The sequence below is a fragment of the Carlito syrichta genome, unplaced genomic scaffold, assembly GCF_000164805.1.
Source record: "Carlito syrichta isolate Samal-C Ts95f unplaced genomic scaffold, Tarsius_syrichta-2.0.1 Scaffold308863, whole genome shotgun sequence".
Taxonomy (NCBI): Eukaryota; Metazoa; Chordata; class Mammalia; order Primates; family Tarsiidae; genus Carlito; species Carlito syrichta.
Genome location: NW_007252959.1, coordinates 136,838 through 150,174, shown reverse-complemented (window position 1 = coordinate 150,174; position 13,337 = coordinate 136,838). Strand labels below are relative to the sequence as shown.

The following is a 13,337-nucleotide window of genomic DNA, read 5'->3' as shown; positions in this document are numbered from 1 at the left end:
TCCACATTTCAACCACAGTGTACTAGGATTTCCTTTTCTCTACCCTCTCTCTAATAGTTGATAGAATAAGCAGAACAAAATAACTAAACATAAAAAGTTAAAAAATGAACAAGTATGTTTTATCTGATATAATACTGCACTCAGACATACAATACACATTCTTTTGAAGTATAGGGGGTGAATTTATAAAAAATTAATCATATGGTGAATAGTAAAAAAAAAACCTCAACACATTTCAAAAGTGGAAATGACCAAAAATGTGTTCACTGACCACAAGGGAAATAATCTAAAAATCAAGAACTAAAAAGACAACTAGAAAAACCTAACAAGCATACATAACACATTATTCTTCTAAATAGTTCACAAATGAAAAAAAATTCTAAGGGAAGTTAGAAAATATTTTAACATAGTTATAATGAAAACAGAACACATAAAAATGTGTGACCTAAGACCAAAATAGTGCTCAGGGAAATTCACATTAAGGAAAAAAAAAAAAGACAATAACAATGGTTAAATTTTATCATGGATCTAGGAAAAGAAATTCTCAAAACTTAATGAAATAAAAGAAAACAGGTAATAAAGAGGAAAAAAATCAATAAACTATGCATGTAAAGAATTACGGCAAGAAATTGATAACTCCCTAGTAAACCTATCAAGGATAAAAGAGGGACAAATACAAATAACCAGCATAAAAAATAAATAAGGAAATATCTCTACAATTCCTAAAGATATCAGACAATCTAAAAACTGTATATTAATAAATTTGACAATTTATTAATTCTGAAATTTCCTGCATTGCTCATTCATTCTGCTCAAGCTACACTAGCTTTTTCTTATTTATCATCTCTTAAATATGATAGCATTTTTCCACCATAAGACTGCTTGACTAACTTTTACTTTGGAACATTTTCTCCCTAGCTATCACCTCCAGATCATCTTCAAATCTATCTTCAAATATCACTTAACACTTTATTCAGTCAGGCATTTCTTGATCACTCTTTTACAAATTATAAATTTTCTTCTCTCCACCCTGAAACTCAGATTATCCCTTACCTAGACCAACTATTTTTTCTATACCAGTTTTGTCTTTTAACATACCAACAAATTTAATTATTTAGCATGCATGTTAACATTCTCCCTCATTAGATTATAAGTGCCACAAGGGCAGGAACATGCTGATAAATAAATATGCCCATTCCCAATGTGTAGAACAGTGCCTGGAATTCTTAGTAGGGACCTGATAAATGTTTAGGTGAATGGATTACTAATCCATGTGTGTTTTGTATAGAATATTGATAATAAATTTTAAAACATGTTAACATGTATCTCTTTTTGGTGTTGCTATGTAGGTAATGTCTTACAAGTTTTCTCTAGATGGCAGGTGAGAACAGATTAGGATTAGTAAACCTTTTAGAAATCTACCTCATGCCAATATAGTATGATTCATAAAAATAACAAATAAAAATAACACGTGATTTGGAAGAGAGAAGGACTGAATTATCAGTTCTGTGTCTACTTTGACTGCCAAGGAAGTCAGAGAGTTAGATAGTTTAACACAGGGAACCTATGGATGATGAGCCTAAAGTTCAGCAGTGCCTTCAGCAGGAGTCTGAGCTCGAAGGGGTATGAGTGTGAAAGGGATGGTAGAGAGTGTGGTGTAGATGAGTTGAATAGGAAGGTCATAGCATCTTTACCAAGGTAATATTCCCTTTTTGTTGTTTTTTATTCTATAATTCAGGAGGTACATGTGCAGGTTTCGCTATTCTTGTACAAGATAAAACAGACATTAAACAAACAGTAAAAAAGAACAACGGAGAGCATTACATAATGATAAAGGCTTCAACTCAACAGGAAGACTTAACTATCCTAACTGTGTATACACTCAACATTGGAACACCAGGGTTTATGAAACAGTGACTACTAGACCTAACAAAAGGCAGACAGCTACCCCGTAATAGCAGGGAACTTCAACACCCTACTGATAGCATTAGACATATCATTGAGGCAGAAAACTAACAAAGAAATTCTGAACTTAAATTCAATACTTGACCAACTGGACCTTATAAACATCTTCAGAATATTCCACCCAACAACCACAGAATATACATTCTTCTCATCTGCACATGGAACATATTCTGAGGTCAACCAAATGCATAGTCATAAAGCAAGTCTCAATTTCCTAAAAACTGACATAATACCAAGTATCTTCTTGGACAACATCAGAATAAAAGTAGAAATCAATACTAAAAGGAACTCTCAAAATCACATTAATACATGGAACTAAATAACTTTCTCCTGAATGACTTTAGGGTAAACATAAAAATTAAGACAGAAATTTAAAATTCCTTAAAAAGAATGAAAATAAAGACACAGCAAAATTTCCGGGATGCTGTAAAAGCAGTGTTAAGAGGAAAGTTTAAAGTGCTAAATGCCCACATCAAAAAGATAGAAAGATTATCAAATGAAGAACCTAATGTCACACCTAAAATTAGAAAAACAAGAATAAACCCAAAGCTAACAGAAGAAAAACCAAAATAATAGTAGAATTAAGTGAAATTGAGATGTAGGGAAAAAAACAAAGGACCAATGAAGCAAAAAACTGGTTATTTGAAAAGATAAACAAGATTGATTGACAGCTGGCCAAATTAATGAAGAAAAAAAGAGAGAAGATACAAATAAACACTATAAGAAATGACAAAGGTGACATTACAACTGACTAAACAGAAATATAAAAAATTTTCAGAGACACTATCTCTGACCATCTCTATGAAAGTAAACTAGAAAATTTAGAAGAAAAAAATAAATTTCTGGAAATACACAACCTCCCAAAATTGAAACAGGAAGAAACTGAAATCCTGAACAGGCCAATAATGAGTCACACAATTGAATCAGTAATAAAAAAAGCTACCAGTTAAAAAATAAAATCCCTGAACCAGATAGACTCACAGCCAAATTCTAGCAGACATACAAGGATGAACTGGTACCAATCCTACTGAAACATTTCTAAAAACTCAAACATGAGAGATTCTTCCTTAATTCAATCTATAAAACCAATATAATCCTGATAGCAAAATCTGGCAAAGACACAAGAGAAAAAGAAAACAACAGGCCAATTTCTTTAGTGAACATAGATATAAAAATGTTCAACAAAATATTAGCAAATTGGATTTAGCAACACACCGAAATGATCATCCACCATGATCAAGTAAGCTTTATTGCTGAGATGCAAGGATGGTTCAAAATACACAAACCCGGGCTGGGTGGCTCAGCCTGCAATTCAAGCACTTTGGGAGGCAGAGGCAATTGAATTGCCTGAGTCCACGGGTTCGAGACCAGTCAGGCAACTTGGCAAGACCTCGTCTCTACAGTAAATATATGAAAAATAAGCCGGGCATGGTAGCTAGCACCTGTGGCTACTTACTTGGAAGGCTGAGGCAGAAGGATCGCTGGAGCCCAGCAAGTCAATGTTGGGGTAGCTATGAGTGTGCCACTGCACTGCAGCCTGGGTGACAGAGTAAGACTCCAACTCAAAAAGAAATACAACACAAAAAATATCAACAAATGTAATCTACCACATAAACAAATTAAAAACAAAAACCATATGACTAACTCAATAGATGCAGAAAAAGCATTTGATGAAATCCAAGCTACTATTCCTGAGTTGAACTCAACTGTATTCTTGACCACTAAGTCCAGCAGTGTGCTCTGTTGCCTTGAAGGAAAAGACTTTAGTGTAAGAATGCAAAAGAGTCACAGAAAGTAGTAAAAGAACCTGTGATTGTTGACCTACATAATGCCCACCTCTCCCCAAATGTGTAAGATCAGATGAGAGGTTGAGGGATTCTTTGAAAAAAGTATTTGGACAAAAAAAACAAAAATATAAAAATAAAAGCATTTAAACTAGAAGAAAAATAACATTAATTGACAAGTTTTAGTTTTGATTTTCTTGGAATCAAGTTAGATAAGGAGTTATGAAAGATTTAATATAAAAAATAAATGCTACATTTTCTTTGCCTAATTTAGTATGATATTTTTTACCCTGCTATGAATATAGAGACAAAATTAAGTAAAGATGGAAATATCTATGTTTTTAAAAGTGTACGTGTGTGTTATATTTTTAATAGGTTTCTAAAGGAAAGTAAAACAGTGAATCACCCAATTTATTTTATTATCCTAAGGAGTGATAGAGATATCTAGGATTGGTGGACTCCTGGACTAGTTAGCAAACCCAAGCCACTTCCAAATATATGGCAAGTTTTTGTATGAAATATTAATATGGTGCAGGAAGAAGGAGATGAAAGATGGCTGAAGTAAATGCTTAGGAAAAACAGTGAAAGAACAGGACAGGGACAGTAGTATTTAAGATAAGCAGAGGTGACTGATTTCTAAATTTTAATCTTTTGAGTCAGGGAGAGACTATCATGTTAAAGGACTCATTCCACATATCTTTTTTTTTTTTTATGGCTGTTGTGGTTTTATACTTTAAGTTTTGTACAAACTACACCACAAAGATCCAACTACCCAAATCCTCACCATATTAAGATGATGAGGACTGCTTTAATATGGAAGAAATAATAATTAAGCAAATTTATGCCTGCAGGCTAGTTTTGTGCTCCTGCTATTATACTCTAGATTTATTCTACTTTATATTCATATCTCAACCCTCTTTAGAAAATATAAGGTTAGATTAATGGATGGCTTTAAAAAATAGACTTACAAATCTTTAGAGAGTTCAAATTAAGCTGACCCTATGTACATTATTAAGGTTTTGATATATCATTAATAAATCTTTAATACAATACAGCATGTGAAATTCTTAATTAAGATTTCTGTGCCCTTCTGAAAATATAGTGATTGTGGCTCATTCAAAAAGCCATATGTTCGATTACACAGCTAACTCTTTAAATCAGTAATGAGAACTTGACTGCACAGTTTACACAAAACAGTTGAAAATTGGTATTCTCATTGCTATGTTAATATGATAAGCAAGAGTGTTTAGGTTTCCTATATGACTTTGCTCTCAAGGAAAAGTAACGAATTAGGTTTAATGATTTCATCTGCCTTGAAAATTAACAACTGTCATGACTTTAAAAAATAGGTAAGATGAATCACAGTTAAAGATTTTCTTGAACTAAGTTTAAGGATACAGATGGAAAAATTTGAAAGTCTTTTGATTGCATATGAATCAGGAATTTTGGCTAGCACATTTTTATAATGTTCTAACATAATCATATCCTGAAGGCAACAAACAGGGACAATTAAAACTAAAAATATCATGCTACCAAAAAGTTGTATAAATTGCTTTTTAGTAGACTAGCAAAAACATTGAAAGCATGCATTTGTAGCAGTGAACCAACTCAAGTTTCAAGACAACTTGATACAATATTTTTACACCACCTTGCCAACTTTTAAAAATGTTATTTTTCATGGCTTGCTTTCTCCTCAGTATCATAAGTGTTTTTTATTCAAGTGAAGGAAATAAATAATTATATTAACTGGAGAAATCTAAAGAATGCACTTATAACCTCAAAACAATTATTACTACAAATATTTATGTTCTCAAACCTCTATTAAGATTTAAAATATTAAGTTTAATATAGTTTTTGACATAATTTGTTAAATGAAATATTTGTTTCAAGAGAACAACTCCAGATGTATTTTTAAGATCTAAGTTTTTAGGTTTGTACACTGAGAAAGCCTGAAGTGATAGTAAATAAACTGGTTACAATTTTTTTCTCAAAAATGATTTGATACTTGCTAAAATTCTGATTGGATTTCAATAATAGATTTCTCATGACCTCTTTCCTGCATTAAATACGGACAAGGCAAAAACGAGAATACAATTTTAAGATATGTCTAAACTCACCAAATGCATACTTTTTGTATATCAATTACCTCAAACTAATAGATATCAATTATCTCAATAAAGCTGCTTAATTTTTTTAAAAGTACTTGTCTAAAATAATCAATGATGTTCTGGTGTTAAATATTGTAGGTTTGTGTCCTAGATACAACTTTTAGCTTTGTGATCAAAGGAAAGTTAGTTCTTTTTTCTAAAATTCAATTTTCCCAACAGTAAAGTTTAGATAATAATTTGTCTTAGGAATGCGAATTTATATAACATATTTCAAGCAGATATTGGTAGGTTTGAAACATGGTTACCTTTAATCATCAAATACGACTTTCTTTATTTGTAAAATGAGGTAACATCTCCTAGTACAGAGATTTCTTGAAGGGTTAAAAGAGATGATGTCCTTTCTAACCTCTGGTACATAGTAGATGCTTAGCAAGTATAATGTTCACTAGCACCATTGTGTAAATTTGTGATGAACACAAAGCTGCCACTTCCTAAAGTAATAACTATTCTAAAAATATGAGGACTTCAGAGAGTTTTCTAAATTAAAATATAATGTTCTAACATATAGGGCATATTGTTTCCAAAGGATATATTCAGCATATTTTAATATTCATATATTAGCTTTAAAATTTTTCTCATAGAAACAAAATGCTATAATTAAAATCAATCTTTAACAGTAAAGGATCTTAGAAGAGAACTATTTTAAAAACAGCCACTTTTTACAATTCCTAAGAATTATGTCTTATCCCTATAACATGCCTTGCCAAAATGGAAATATAAAATGTCTGATTTATGTTCTGGCCAGTGCCTAATAAGATATACAAGAGAAGCCAAGAAAAAAAAAAAAAAAAAACAAGATAAAGTCAGCCTTGCTTTTATTGTGAAACCACAGAAAATATTTTATCAGAAATTAATTTCTATGCAGAAATATATAGATCTGGGATGCTATGTGCTGAAGAGACAGATAGGAACTGAACAGAATCCTTGACCACAAAGAGATTAGTGTCTACTTGGAGAGATGGAATGAATGAAATGCAAGTAATAAGAAAGATTACTGAAGTACTATGCATGGGAGGGTAAAAGATAACCTAAAATGTCTAAAATAATTAATTAAGGTTCTGAAAAATGTTGAATTTGAACAGGATTTGTAAAGGAAGGAAGGGACAACAAAGAAATAGCAGTCTACTTGTAAAGCCTAAAACAATATATCTGAATACAGAAACTACTAAAATCTGTAAAAAAAAAAAAAAAAATTGATCCTTAGAAAGGCCTCAGATATAAGCATGTGCTCAAGTGAATTAAAAGAGGCACAAAACTGGGGAAGTGAGTTCTTTTTTTTTTTTTTTTTTTTTGAGTTGGAGTCTCACTCTGTCGCCCAGACTGGAGTGCAGCGGCCGCTCCCGGCCACCGCAGCCTCGCCTGCTGGGCTCCCGCGATCCTTCCGCCTCAGCCTTCCGAGTACCCGGAATTACAGGCATGCGCTACCACACCCGGATGATTTTTTGATTTTTTGTAGAGATGAGGTCTCGCTGCCCAGGCGGGTCTCGAACCTGCCGGCTCAGGCAATCCACTCACCTCAGCCTCCCAAAGGCGCGGGATTACAGGCTGAAGTGAGTTCTTTTAAAAGGGCTTCCCAAGTGAATGGAAGGATAAGAAAAAGACCCTAACCTAACCCCTGTAAGAATGGCCATTATTAATAAAACAAACAACAACAGATGCTGGCGAGGATGTGGAGAAAAAGGAACGCTTCTACATTGCTGGTGGGAATGCAGACTAGTGCAACCTCTTTGGAAGACAGTGTGGCGATTTCTGAAAGAACTAGAAATTGACCTTCCATATGACCCAGCAATTCCCCTATTGTGAATATACCCAAAGGAATTCAAATCATACCTGCACACATATGTTTGCTGCAGTTCTATTCACAATAGCAAAAACATGGAATCAGTCGTGTTGCCCATCGAAGCTAGACTGGATAAAAATATGTGGGACATATACACAATGGAATATCATGCAGCCATAACGAAGGACAAATATATGGACTTTGCAGCAACTTGGATGGATTTGGAGTCAAACATACTCAGTGATTTATCACAGAAACAAAGAACTGAGTTCCATATGTTCTCACTCATAAATGGAACTTGAACAATTATAATGCTATAAGAAAGTGATTGGCAGTAGTGGAAAACAGTCGGGGGGGTGGGAATGGCAGTTGAGGAAAACTGCTAGGGGAGGGAGGGGCATACCTCAACAACAAAAGTACCTGCATGATTAGTGTTTATATACCTAACCCTGAATTGTATATATATAAAGTTTTGCATTTCCAGGGGCCATGTATGAGAGTTAAACTTAATCCTTATCTTCACCAACACTTGGCATTTTATTTATTTTACCCATAATAATAGATTAATAGTGACATCTCATGGTAGTTTTAATTCCCATATTCATAAGGACAAATAACATTGAACATCTCGTCTTGTGTCTCTTTGCCATCAATATATCTTTTTGGATGAGTATCTGTTTAAGTCTTTTGCATATTTTTAAATTGCTATTTGATTTATTAATGTTAAGTTTTTTATGTATTTTGTATACAAGCCACATATTCAAGTTCGCATGAGTAAATGACTTGAAAATCTATTCTCCTGGGCTATAACTTGTATTTTTATTCTTGACAGAACAAAGTATTTTTATTGTTTAATAGTGATGAAATCCAGTTTATCATTTTTTTTCCTGTCATGCTTTTAAAGTTATGTGTAAAAAATCTTTGCCTAACCAAAGGTCACAAAACTTCTTTTGTTATGTTTTCTTCTACATTTTTATAATTTTGCATCTTGCATTTAGATGAATAATCCATTTGTATTAACTTTTGCTCACTCTTTTGCATCCTAAAGTTCAATTTTTAACACTATTCAATAAAAAAGATTAGTCTTTTTTCATTGAATAGCCTTCGTAACTTCACAGAAAATCAATTGGTCATCTTTGTGTGAATCTCTATTTTGATCCTATTGATCTATGTGTCTATTCTTTCATCACCACTACCCTATCTTGATTACAAAAGTTTTGTTTCATAAGTCTTAAAATTTAGTGGTATTTCTCTTATTTTTTCTTTCAAGACTGTGTTGAGTATTTAGCTGTCTGTCTTTTCACATAACTTTTAAAATAATCCTATCCATATTTACAAACAGTAATTTAAATTCTTATCAGAATTTTTTATATAGATCAATTTTAGAAGAATCACATCTGTATTGTGCTGAATCTTCCAAATCCATAAACATAATGTGTCTCTCCATTTATTTAGACATACTTTTATTGTTCTCATTAGCATTACGTAGATTTTTAGACACAGATTTGGTACATATTTCATTATGGAACTATAATTTTATATGTAAACACACACATATAATATCCTAATTTTTATATATATACACACACACACAAATAGAAAATTTTGGTTTCTGACTGTTCTAGCACATAAAAATACATTGACTTTTGTATTAGCTTGAATTCTGTTTCCTTGCTAGATTCACTTACTAGTTTTACAAGTTTTTTTCATATATTCCTTGTCATTATCTGAGTAAATAATGTTTTCTGCAGTTTTGTTTATTTCTTCATATTTTTTATACCTTTTATATATTTTTCTGACATAACTGCACATCTGGGATATTTTTATAAGAGGGATGGAGTGGAAGGCCTTGCCTTGTTCCAGTCTTGGTAAGAAAGTGTTCATTCTTTCACCATTAAATGTAATGTAAACTGTCAATTTTTTTCAGTATATGTTCTTTATCAGGCTAAAGCAGTTTTCTCCTATTCATAAGTTTCTGAGTGTTTAATCATGTATGAATAATGAATTTTTCTGCATTAGTTGATATGAATATGTGTTTTGATTTGGTTTTTTTTTTCTGTAGGTTTTTAATGTGTTTGGTTGCATGGGTTGACTTTCAAATATTGAACCTTTCTTTCCTGAGATAAGACCCGCTTGGTTCTGTTCTATTATTCATGTATATTTCTGGGTTCACTTTCCTAATATTTGTGTCTATGTCCATGAGAAATATTGTCTGTTTTATTTTTTCTTGTATTTCTTTGTTTTGTTTAATATCAGGGCAATTCTGATTTTATAAACTGAGTCAGAAAGTATCTTTGCCATTTTGTTTCCTGAAAGAAATAATATAAAATTTATATTATTTTATTCTTTGGTTAGCCAATGAAATTTCCTTGATTTTTTTCTTTAATTCACAAATAAAACTTTCTAGCAGTGGATATTTCATTTTTGGATGATTTTAAACTACAAATTCAAATTCTTTACTATTGTCAAGATTATTCTTGCTCTAGTTTGTGGTTTTCAATGAAATGGTTAATATAAACTGTCAAATTTACATACATAAAGCTATTTTTATTATTCCCTAATGGTTCTTTTAGTGTCTATGGGGTACACAATATCTCCCTTTTCATAAATAATAATATTAAACTGTTCCCACTTTCTATTTTTTTGTCAAACTTGTAGAGATCTAAAAATTGATTCACAATTTCAGAGGACGTGGTTTCCACTGACTTTCACTATAGTTTTTGTATTTTCTTTTCATTGATTTATGCTCCTATTTTTACTGTTTATTTCCTTCTTATTGATATGAATGTATGTTTTTGTTTGTCCTTCTTTTTTATTTTGCTTAGACAGAAATTTATTTGAGACATTTTTGCTTTTATAATAAAATCATTTACTCCTACATATTCCTCTCTCAATATGGTTTTTTCTGCATCTCCCAATTTGCATATTGTCTTTACATGCATGTTCAGTTCAAAATATTTTGTAATTTTCCTTGAAATTTCACATTTGACCCATAAATTATTTAGAATATTATTTGTCAATATTTAGATAATTTTTTTAATCTTTTTGTAACTTATTTGTAATCAAGTTCCATTATGCCCTGAAAAATATGCTGTATGATTTTAATTCCTTTAAATTTGTAAAGGTTTGTTTCATAAGCTAGAAAAATGTTATCTCTTAGAAAAATTTCTATACCATTTGAAAAATATGCATATTTTGCTACTGTTGGGTGCAGCATCATACAAATATTAACTGGTAGTAGTGTTCAATTTTTCTATATTCTGGCTAATTTTCTCTTTATTAGTTCTATCAATTACTAGAGGAGTGTTTCTCTCCAAATTTGTTGATTTTTTTCCTATTAGTTCTGTTAGTTATTGCTTCATTAATTTTAAGTTAAGTGCTAATAGTTAAAATCATTGTATCTTCTTGATTGACTGACCCTTTAGTGTTATGTAATGATCTTAATTAATAGTAATTTTAATTGTTCTGAAATCTATATAATCTATATAAATATAGCCACTCGAGATTTTTTAAGTTTTTACTAGTTTTTTAGTTGGCATTTTTTTTCCTCCTCATATACTTAACCTGCTTATTATAGTTGAGATGAGTATCTTGCAAACAGATAATGCATTCTGATTATCTCTTTCTTATAACTGGTGTATTTAAACTATTTATATTTAATGTAACTATTGATATAACTTAGGTCTAACATTTCATTATTTATTTTTTGCTGTGTGTACCCTCTCTTTCTTTTTCCTTACTTTTATTTTGGACACTTTTTAGTATTTCATTTTAATGTATTTACTATTTTCAATATCATCTTTCTATATACTTTAAGCGGTTACTTACTATAGATTTAATGTTATACATCTTCAACTTTCAAAATCTACGTAAAATCAATATTTTACCACTTCAAATGGAATCTAAAAGCTTAACACCATATAGTAAGTACCCTTTGCTTCCATATATGTTGTTCTTTTATGTATTCTCTCTACACACATCATAAACATTATTAGACAATATTACAATTTTTGCTTTCAAGTATCAAACCTAATTAAAATACCAGAGGAAAAATAGTCTATTATTTTTACTGAGATGTATATCATTTTCTTTGCTCTTTCTGCATTTCTAATCATCCATGTTTCCTTTAAGCGTGGTTTCCCTTCAGTTAGAGCTTCTTCCTGTGGCAATTCTTTTAAAGCAGCATTTCTGGCTATGAATTCTTTTAGTTTTACTTCATCTTATAATGTCCTTATTTTATCTTTATGTATATAAAATGTTATTTGAAAATACAGAATTCTACATTGGCAATCCTTTCAGTATATTAAAAATGATGTGTTACTTACTTCTGTATCTAATGGTTTGTCCTGAAAAGTTTGCTGTTGTTAGACTCACTATAAACAACAGATTGTTTTTCTGAGTCACTTTTTGTGTTTCTCTAGCTTTCAAGAGTTTGATTTTGGTATCTCTGGCTGGGTCATTTTTTGTTTATTTCTTGCTTAGAGTTTGCTCAGCTTCTTGAATCTGATGGTTTAAATATTTTTACCAAATTTAGGAAGTCTTCAGTCATATTCATTTTCTTCTTCCAAGACCCATGATGGTAAATACCCACTTGTGGTATTTGCCATTGGTCTCTAAGTTTCTGTTGATATTCTTTTACCAACTTTTTTCCTATACATTTTTCAAATTGGGTAGATTTTTTTTTTCCTATCCTAAAGATCACTGTATCTGTTCTCTGTCATCTCCATGACATTATTCAAATTACCCAGAGATACTTTTGTTTATTCTTTTCAAAATTCAAAAATTCCCGTGGAATTTATTTGCTAAGATTTTCTATCCTTTATTCAGTTCAAAAATTTTTGCTTTTACTTGTTAGAGAAACTTTAAAATACATGCTTTTGTCTTTGTAGCTGATTCCAAAATATGTGCCATCTCAGAGTTGGCATCCATTGTGTGTCTTTCCCACGCAAGTTTAAAATTTCATATTTCATATGTGTAATTTTGGATTGTGTTCTGAACATTTAAAATATTATATTATGAGACATTCAAATCCTATGAAGAAAGCCCTTTTTTTTTCTAGCAAAAAATCAATGTAATTGGATTCAGGCTATAGGTTCCAAACTTCTAAGGTTTCTTCTGTGTGTGTTAGGTACATAGTCAATTTGAAAGCCTTTGCATTATTACTCAAATAGCTCAGTTCTCAAAGAAATTTTAGGGTCATAACCACACATGCATAGTTTAGGGTTTAGCAAAAGAGTTGGTGAGTTGGTAAGCAACTTTATGAGGTCAGTCTTCTTGCTACCTTCTACTTCCCTGTTGTCCTCATTTCAGTTCTTTCAGAAAGTATAGAGTATTACCCCAATCTGTTGTGCATGTCTCAAAATTAAGTCTGTTTCCAAGTCTACGCAGGCATCAGAAACAAAGCGCAGTGATGCCTACCCCAACCTCATGGGATCAAAGCTTTTCAGATCAGAGAGGAAGAATTATCCAGAATTTCATGACCACTGCTGTTGTCCTCACTGCCACTACCATAGGATTATAGAAGATGAGAGATGGGACAAAAAATAATGTAGATAATTTTTTAAAGGACGGATTTCCCGAACTTTCTCTGAGCATCAAGGGTCCTTCCTTGTCCTGAACCCAAAACTGAAGGGATTTTCC

At 31.6% G+C, this 13,337-nt stretch overlaps 1 protein-coding gene across 1 annotated transcript in view; it reads right to left on the bottom strand.

The window, feature by feature from the left end:
- ADAMTS19 (ADAM metallopeptidase with thrombospondin type 1 motif 19) overlaps positions 1 to 13,337 on the bottom strand; it is a 242,966-nt gene that overhangs the window by 133,732 nt on the left and 95,897 nt on the right. The window lies entirely within an intron of this gene.